The sequence below is a fragment of the Pinus tabuliformis genome, chromosome 1_2, assembly GCF_031772625.1.
Source record: "Pinus tabuliformis cultivar Carrire ecotype Pingquan chromosome 1_2, CPIR1, whole genome shotgun sequence".
In the NCBI taxonomy this organism is placed as follows: domain Eukaryota; kingdom Viridiplantae; phylum Streptophyta; class Pinopsida; order Pinales; family Pinaceae; genus Pinus; species Pinus tabuliformis.
In genome coordinates, this window is record NC_142298.1 from 29,319,130 (window position 1) to 29,329,901 (window position 10,772).

Consider the following 10,772-nt stretch of genomic DNA (forward strand, 5'->3'; position numbering starts at 1 on the left):
TTGAATATATATTAAAAATATTATAATTAATGAATGAAGACCTTAATTGTATAAATAATTATCTAACATTTTATGATTAAGTAAATAAAATATATTTGAATTTAAATCTATGACTAAACAATAAATATGCTAAGATTAACTAAATATTTAAATAGATTTAAAGCTTTGAATAATTAAACCTCTAGATTTAACTATATAAATATTTAATTTAACAATAATGTTTTTATTTAGAATAAATAAATTTTTTAATAAATATTTCAATTTCTAAATAAATTTTTGAGTAAACATTTTATTAAAAATATTAAGAGAAATCAATAAATAAAAATTAAATTTAGATAAATTTAACTAACTATATATATATGTGGGAAAAAAAATTAAAAATATATATATATATATATATAACTTTGCACAAATATTCTAATTTAAATATGTTAAGAAATTAAAATTAAAATCTACCCAAAAATTATAATGATGATCCTGCACAACCTAGTATTATTGGGTGCGTGTGTGGATCTTTCTGATTCCATAGGGTTTGGGTGTTCGTCTCTGTAGGAATGGAGTGTCCGGTTTTCCATAGGGTGCAGTTGTCTAGTTGGAGAATCTCTTCATTTTTGGTTGTTAGATCCCACATCTCCTGCCTTAAGAATACGGATAGAGGCGAGCAAAGAAAACAGACTCTGAGTTATGAATAGATAGAAGGGTTAGAGGAAGGGAACAAGGTTGCCTAGCCATGTATTCCCCTTTGGGCTTTTAGTCTGCCTATGGCTTTATTCTATTTTATTTCAGGGCATGATCTGTTAAATTAAGTTAAGAGAATAATCATAATAATAATAATAATAATAATAAAGAATAAACAAATAAAAAATAAATAAATGGAAAGATAGATAATTAAATAATTAATTAAATAAAAATTAAAAATAAGAAGATAAGGGAGAGACTCAACAACTACTAATCTTATAACCGTCTTCTTTGTTAGATTACTAGGTCTTCTTTTAATTCCTATAGCTTCTCTAAACTTACGGTGATGGGAATGATCAATTCGACCAATGACCTAAGTGTCCTTAATGCATATATGATGTTTAATCTTTTTCGTATGTTCAACCAAAACCGAATAACACGTCCTCCCAAGTTTTATGTATGTTGCATGCTCATGAATCCTTTCATTTATAGAGCGGTCACTCTCACCAATGTAGGGAGTCCTACATGAACAAGGGATGAGACAAACACCATTCATATTCTTGGGGTCGACATGGTCCTTCACAGACGTTAGAGAGTGCTTAATTCATATTCTTGGAATCCACATGGTCCTTCACAAACCTTAGAAAGAGCTTAATGGTATTTAGGGGCCTAAAAGTCGAGGTGAATTTATCTTTCCTCAAGATCCTTGCAATTTTGAGGAAAGATAATATAATAATGATTTTATTTAGGTTTTGAGTATTTTTTCTGGTTTCAAACCAAATTCTTCCCCAAAAACAAATCAAAAATAAAAAATCATTAGAATAATTAGTTAAACTCCAAAGACTAGGTATAATATTTATTGGGGGCTCGAAGTAACTCAATATCCCCAAAAACATGTCGTGGGGTCTCAATATGATTAAAAATGAGGAGATGGGTTCATGTTTTTCAGCTTACAAATAGTTGAAATGTAAATAATATGCCGAGATTTAAGAACATCTATGATTGCGAAAAAATAATTCACCTTAACTCATTTAAAATCATATAAAGAAATAAATATGTTTAAAATAAATCATACAATTTCTTTCAATTTATTTATGAACTATACAAAATAAATGATATATTGTTGAAGTTTCCTGGCTTTAGTCACTTATTTTTCTCTATTCTAAACGTCCGACAAAAACCCCATGTATTTTGATTTCGGACACTTTACCTTCATCCATACGTTTTTCATGGTTTTATTGCTGGAAGACCATTCCCACATTGAAAGCAATTGCATCGTAAATTGAGACGAAACACCAAGCTCGAAAATTTTAATAACATTAATACAAAAATGCGTTTCCAACATCACCGTCGACGAAAACTGATACTCATCCAATTAGTAATTAATCATTCAATTCCATAATCATTTTAAAAAACGGAGGCACAGAGGTACAGAAATCATTCAAAACAAGAAGAAATCATTCAAAACAGGAAGAGGCACAGAGCTTACTTCACCAGCAGATTCACTGCCAACAATAGCAAGAATGCCTGCAAAGGAAACGACTCCACTGCAAGAATTCTCGGCTTGACTTTTTATGCCACCGGTCACCTCGAAACCCCAGCTGAGGTGTTATTGGAAATAGCGGTCTTCTCACTAGTTAGAGTCTTGACGAGTCGTCCAATGCACTATGCCATCGCAGTGCTGCAAGAAATTACACCCTCAAAATTTGCCGAAGCAGAATACGTAAATACATGTATCCCAATGCAACAAGAAGTTGCTTAAATTGCGGAAATTAATGTCTTAGATAGTTGAGTTAAATTCATGTAGATTTCTTACCCTGAATGTTTGAACGTTTCCCATATACTACGCAAATATTGCTTAGAGAAATGGTTCTCAATAACAATTTAACTAAATTCTATATTAAAAAAAAATTATTAGAATTTCTCAACACTACCTTATATTTATTATGAATTTACATATCAATATAAAGGTATTTCTTTGACTCTATACACTATTATATTAACTCCTACGTCAGATATACTAACTCCTTAAATCTATGCTCAAATAACAGGATCATATAATGGGAATAAAGATAGAGAGGAGAATAAATAAGCTTTAGAAGTACTATTTCCTTAAAACAATGCTTCACTAACAGGAACATATAATGGCAATTTTGCTTTTGCTTCTTTTTTCACTTTGAGCTACTTAAGACTATAAGTTTCCTTAATATGCGAATAAAAGAATCAAAACTCCCAAAGAATATAAAGGCTTCCTTTCCTTAGATTTTAACGAATTCTTTTAGAAACACAACATGTTTTCAGGTCCACAACAATGCACCAACTAGTTGATTACCGTTTAGAGTGGTTTTGGAATAGTTCTTTTCTTCTAAGTTTCAAATGGGTGATTGATTTCAACTGGTATAAGTTTGAATACCTACGCTTACTTCTAAGCAATTTCCAACAGGGTAGATACCATATCTCTATCATGATTTACAATCGTTATTTCTTTTTTAGCAATTTACTTTATATTAATATATGTTTTAATTACACTACTACACGGAGAGGGGGGCTTTAGGACGTTCTTTTTAATACAAAAGAAATATTTTATCTTAAACATTTAAAATCGTCTCAAACGTGAGTTCATATTTTACCGTTAAACATTTAACTTTGTTTTAAAATTATTTTTGTCATTTGGTCCTAAAACTTTCGACAAGGTGATATTTGACTAAATAGACTTTTCATGGTCAAGGTCCACATTGTGATGGCGTGAGGAGCATATGTTGACACAAAGCGTAGGTTAGCCAATTTAATGACAGGCCTACCCCTCAATCCATGTGGGTTTCTTGGGTAGCAGGTTTGTCTGTTCTCATTCATTCATATACCATTGGATAGGTTAAAAAATAATGATTGCTACCTAAATATTGTGTTGTTGAGAAATTCATTTTCTTATTTTGAGTTTAAGGGTTTAATAATGTTATGTAGGCGATGCTCAGATCGAACCCAAGGTAATGCCATTGGATTCTTCCTCAGTTGGGAACGGAGTGTATTACGACACTAAAAGTGGTGCACACTCTGAACCCAAGGTAATGCCATTGGATTCTTCCTCAGTTGGGAATGAAGTGCATTACGACACTAAAAATGGTGTACACTCCTTTAAAGCTGAAGGGATATCTCGGGTCTATAGCCAAACATATACAGACAAGGGCCTTTTAAATTACACCTCTGGAATTATTCACCATGTTCTCGTCAAAGGTGAGAAACGTTGTTACATACATCATTATAGTTTCGATTTACTCATGCCTAAGTTTCAAAAAGTAGTCTTATCTTATTTTTATTTTTCGAAAGTATGGGAGAAATTTTTTCCAACATGATATTGCTGCAATGCAATGCATTAGTAGTCATTGCATGGAATTTAATTTAAAAAAAAAAAAAACATTTATTATTCAACAGATCTCCTTCCAAACACCAGATACTATTATATATGTGGAGAAAATTCCTTATCTCCATTGAACTAAGAGCATGAATTTGTCACTCTGCCTTCTCCGGGGCCAAATAAGTATCTGCCTCGAATTATATTACCAATGGTGATACATTCGTGGTCTGCTTTAAGTGCGAAACACTAATGGTCCATTCTATCAAACGTATCAGCCTCGCTGAGATGCATGGAGAAGGTAGGTTCCTTTTAATTTGTTGATTTTCGTTTCATCAAAACCTAACCTCTGTTATTCTTTTCTATTTTAATTTGTTTCAAGGTTCATGGAACCACTGGTTTCACGCGTGCCTATGATGGTATTGGGGGGAAATCATGACATAGAAACACAAGGGGAAGGCGTCCGATTTGCATCTTACAATGTCAGATTCGCGGTCCCAGGTAAGGCATCCAGATCCTACAATAACCTCTATTACTTTTTCAACACTGGAGGAGTACGATTCTAGCATCATATACTGACTATAACAGAACCAGTAAGTTACCTATTAAATGGTATACTCCATTGACTTTGTGATAATATTACCATTCGTCGATTCTCAACAGTATCTTTTATCGATGTTAGGTGAGCGCTATAAGTGGATCAAGAGACATCTAATGCAAGTGGATCGAAGTGTTACTCCATGGCTAATAGCATCATGGCACAGCCCTTGGTATAATAGTTACAGCAGCCATTATCAGGAATTCGAATGCATGAGACAACAGATGGAAGACCTGCTTTACCAGTATGGAGTGGACATTGCTTTTCATCGTTCGTTCATTATTCTTTCTTTCATTCATCCATCATGGCAAAGCCCTTTGGCATAATAGCTACAACAGCCATTATTAGGTATACGAATGTATGAGACAACAGATGGAAGACCTGCTTTACCAGTATGGAGTAGAAATTCATTCATTTCCTTCTTTCCTTCCTTTCTCCATGACTAATAGTATCATGGCAAAGCCCTTTCATAATAGTTACAACAGGTATTATTAGGAATTTGAATATATGAGACAATAATGGAAGACATACTTTACTAGTGTGGAGTGGACATATTCTTTACCCGCATGACCATAATCACATAGAAAAGCTATTTAGCTTCTCCTACATTGAAGCTCCTGAACCTTTCTGTATCAAACTATAGGTGCATGCATACGAGAGAATGAACCGAGTTTACAAGTATGGGTTGGATCCATGTGACCCTGTCTATATCACTATTGGGGATGGAGGAAACATTGAGAGGCTTGCCACGCATCATGCCGATGACCCTGGATACTGCCCCAATATCACAAAAATACATCCAGAATATGGAGGGGTGTGTCCTTTCACATACACCTCGGGTCCAGCTAAGGGCAAGTTGTGCTGGGACAAGCAGTCAGATTGGAGTCACTACTACACAGGAGTGGTTTTTAAGATGTTTATTTAAAAGGAAAACTTAATTTTGTCTACCTACTCTATTTTCACCACTTAAACATAATACGAAAATGTATGAGCTATGGTATTTAGGGTGCCGGTGCAAGTGTAACCCTTACCTGTGGTTGGTTTATACATCTCTCTATAGTCCACTGATTCGTACTTGTAAAAATATTAACCTATTCTTCCCTCACCCCAATTCTTCTACCCGTTAACATGCAAAGCACGGATCGCATTTTTATGTGGGTTATTACACCTATGACATGAAACCATGGTGGGAATTAACCCTACTCAGCTAGTTCGTTGGAGGGACATCTGGAACTCATGACAAAGCTCCCACCTCGGGATTAAGGCTTAGCGTTCACCACTTAGCCCCCCTTCACATGGTCATCACATAGCAGCTTGCACTTGGGGTTGCGTGTACGGTGGAGATGCATTGAGACAATCCAAGGGTGGAAACACCTTCTTGAAACTCTAACTCTATTTTTTCTCTATCATTCCCTTGTTCATTTGTTCATTGTTAGGTGTTTTGTTTTCCTTTCATTCCTGCTGGAGAAATGTCGAATCTTCGGTAAATGCCCCCAGGACGTTTCCTTAAGTTACTGGCATCTGTATTTTCTTTTAGAATAGCATACAAAATTGCAGCTATGATCACAATCTCTTCGGTAAATACAGTTGTATGGTATGACTGTAGCATCATGTTGGAAGAGTTAAGTGCCTATTTCAACCATCCGGTGGGACTACCAGACAAGTTGGGATTCAAATTGAAGAATGTTAGGAAACTGTTTGGTACAGAAACAAGATTCAGGTATATGTAATGACTCGCAATTATATTTATATACTTTTATTAAATTTTATGAGGGTAATTTATTTTTAATTACAAATCTCATACTCAGGTAATTATATTTATATTTATAGGAATACTTTTCATTGAATTTCACGAGAGTAATTTATATTCTCACTATCTCCTTCATATTAATAAAAGAAGATGAAATTTCCATAATAACTTTTTTACTTGTATAAATTCATATCTGTTTCTCACATTTATTTGTTATAATTATATATTCACTGTACATAACCAAGTATTAAGATGTATGAAAAGTAGGCTTGAAGCCAGATTGACCAAGTATCTGCCAGCTTGCAGCAAAATTACTCTCCATTTCCTCTACACATGTTCAGCTTAAGTACGTTCAATTTGGCTAGGTTTTATGAGGTTGGCCTCATGATTTCTGGAGACTGGTTTTTCTATTGAATGAGGTTTGCTGCAGGATTCATCTCAATTTCACTATTGCCCTTCTGTAGCTGGAGCTCTTCCATATAATTTGGACGTGATGTTTTCAATTCAACTCTTTATGTGCAGTAATTTTCCGGATGAAAGAAATGAATGATTTTTTGTGGGTTTTGATGGTGCCAATCGTTTTTATTGATTTCCTAAATGTGTGACTAACTTGATGAATCTAAAAAGCCTGAATGCTGGTTGCAATCACCTCAATTATGTTCCTAGGCTCACGAAGCTTGGAATCTTTAATATTTCCAGCAACATGCTCAATCACAATTTCCTTTAGCATAGCATAAAAAATTGTAGGTATGATCAAAATTTGTTTAGAATTTCTTAAAGGTTTTCAGGGTATGCATATATAGGTTAATAGTATAGTTGTTTGGTATAAACGTAATAGTATGTTGGGAGAGCTAAGAGCGCATTTCAACCATCTTGTGGGACTACCAGACACGCTGGGATTCGAATTGAAGAATATGAGGAAACTATTGGTATAGTCAAACGCGATAGCTTATCGCCTGCGATTGATCTTCCTATGTAATGGATGTCGATTTAGACCAATTCCCTCGTCGCCTCGAAGACATAAACCACTTAAGAACTTTCACCACACCGTGGATTTACAGCGATCGATAGGCGATCTGGCATGCCTGATGAACTTAGACGTGACTTACAACGAGATAGCTTTCCTACCTGACTCGATCATTGCTTAACCAAAATCAACCTCATCACTTTCTTGCCCGGCCCGATTAGTGCTTTGGAAAAATTGCGAAGTGTTTGGGTTAGAAGGGAACCCCCTTATTTAATTTTATGTAAATTAAACAAGGCTTAGGCTACGAATCTGAGTCAGATTTTGGCTACGAATCTAAGTCATTGCTATCCGACATTGCTCTACGCGTTCCTTTTCTTCACGATTACTTGCAACTCTGTCCATTCTGTAAATCCTTTCCACCATGTATTGCCTTTACCGATTAACCACATTGGTGCTTTAAAGGTAACTTATAGTTATAAATTATAATAGATAAATCAGGTTAACCGTAATAGTGGTATGACTTATACGAGATTATATTATAAATAAAATTTATTATATTTTTATTTATACTTACTTTTAAAATTTTACATGTTTTTGTAAATAACTACATAAACAACAATACCTTAATTAGTGATAGAAATCATGTGAGTTTTTAGAAAACTGAGAGATCCAAGGTTCAAATATGGGGTTGTGACTAGGTTTATGAAGAGGAGGACAAGTAGTAGACCCTATGGTAACCATGCCCCACATATCACATAATTTGTTGAGTTCCTCTAGAATACAAAAGAAATAATAATAAGGAAGTTACATTAATAATTGTAATAATTACATTAATAACCATAAAAATAACAATAAGATTAATAAAAGTAATTATTGTACTTATTCAAAAGAAATTTATAATCTACAACCTCAAGATTAAAGGAAATACTCCCTATCCTATCATCTCCATTGTCGCTAGCATTTCTCCCATTGAAAGCATGACTATGTTTAGATATTTGATACATAAGAATAAGCTTTACAACATGGAAGCCAAGAGGTTCCCCAACATTGCTTCTAACTCTAGTCGAAACCCCCACCTTTGCCTCAAGCGAGCATAGAACAAGGATGCTCAGTCTTGGCTCAACCATTACGGGATAAAGGAGGAGATCATCTTGGAGAAGAAGGATAATATTAAAAAAACTATTACTTCTAAATTGTGGGATAATAAGGAGCTAGAGGGGAAAAAGAAGCTAAGGTATTATAAGGAGATGATCAACCCAACTCTTGCTAACCAGAATTATCTTTTTGCAATGACAAGTGCGAAGAAGAAAATGAGCATTGCAAAGATAAGACCTAATTCTCATGTGCTTCGAAATGAAATCAACCGTTGGTTTATTCCACAAACACCTTTGGATGAAAGAATTTGTCACCTTTGTGATACTAAGAGAGTTGAATATGAAAAGCACTTTCTCTTGGATTTCGTCACTCTTACTCATATATGTTTTCATTTCCAAAACATTTTCCACACTACCAACCTTCATGGCCTGTTAAGTTAGCAAAACTACAGTGATCCAGGAACACTTATTTCCCTTCATTTTGATCATATAAATAAAATTTTAAAGAGTCTCAATTAATCACTTGCTTTCTTAAGGTCCAATAAACAACATTGGTCTTAGTGGACGTTAGTCATCGTCGTCATGATCATCATATACATATATTATGTTATATTATTGTAAATAATGATACATCATTGGTCCATACATCAATGATACATTAATGATGATGCATGCATTAACGATGTTGATAAATCATGATGTTCCATAATCACAATCATAACCACATTTAACATGGGAATCATGTGCAACATTCCCATAGTCAAGCAGAGGCATTATGCACGTCATTAGCATGGACTTCATGTTAAACCATGGTTGAGTATGATTGACTATAGCTAGCTATGGTTGGCATGATAAAAATAGAAAACATGAGCATCATATTCAACATTAGTCAACATGGTCATCATAGTCAACCATAGTCATCATGGGCTCCATGGTTAATATAGACAGTATGGGCATCATGCTTGTCATAGTTCACCATATTCAATATTTAAGTGATTCAACATTTAACTTTTAATATAACTTTTATAATTATATTGTAACATTATAATGATGGCGACATTAATATTTGTATTATAAATTAGAAATATAACTTTAATATTGATTAACTTAATATTATAGCAATATGATGAACAAAAAATGATGTTGAAATCTGACAAAAAACAAGCAATGTCACAATTAGTCAAAAATAATTATGTCGCATAGTTAACATGGTAAACGATAGTCAACACGACCATTGGGTTCAATCATAGTCAAGATGGGTATCGTAGTTAATGATAGTCAAGATGGATGCCATGATGGAGCTTACTCACCATCGGCATCATGGTTAACCATGGTCGACCACAATCATCTATAGGTAAGTGCCGACAAACGAAATCAATGTTGCAGTATGAAAAATAAAAATATTTCCTTTACTTTTGTGAACAAAATCTGTGTTTTTGTGAAATAAATTAAATTTATGGTGTAGTGATGAACAATAAAAGATTCCATGTTTCCATGTCATAGTGTGACAAATAACAAATAATGTCACAATGTGATGAACAATGATGGATATTGCAATTAGATAAAAATATGATCTGACAATGCCACAAACAACAAGAAAAATTGTAGTGTGATGATCGAGAAAAGACATCATAGTGTGATTAACAATAAGAACCATGATGAATGAGAAACACATCTTAGTGCAAATAACAACTAACAAGATCATACTATGACGATCAAGAAACAATACCACAATGTAATGCCATTAAAATGCATCAAACAACAAAAGACATTGCAAGGTCATAATGAGAAAATAACATTGCAATGTGTCGAAAAACAATCACCATCAGAATGCAATAAACGAAAATTTCTATCAATGGTGGAAAACATGGTCAACCATGCTCAACAACACCTATAGAGTTCGAAGATTGTCCTACCATGACGTCCTTTTGCCTAATGATCCTCTCTTTTTCCTATATATTTACCACTTAAATAAAGCCATATCTACCAGGTTTTGATGAAGGTATGAAATAGTATGTCTTCTTGTTCATATTTAACTTTGTACGTTATTTTTTTATTGAAGTTGCAATTGGCTACTGAATCAATCTGTTTCCACAGCTAATCTAGGTTTCTGTAGTTGTATTCATTGTTCGCAAGGTTCCAGAGTTCCAGGTCAGCAGCAAAAGATGTGGATGGATAGAGGATGGCTCCCTGATGGATACCTTCCTATCCATTTGAAATTGTTTGCTAAAAGAAGTGCATGAGATCACGGTCAAACTCCAAGTCAATCGTTGGATTAACAGAGAACATAACCAGAGATCAGTTGAAACCTTATCATTTTACTTTCGGAATAGGAA

General features: G+C 34.0%; 1 pseudogene; it reads left to right on the forward strand.

The window, feature by feature from the left end:
* Positions 1-3,665: 3,665 nt before the first annotated feature.
* On the forward strand, positions 3,666-5,550 carry LOC149204225 (purple acid phosphatase 23-like; annotated as a pseudogene).
* The last annotated feature ends 5,222 nt before the right edge of the window (positions 5,551-10,772 follow it).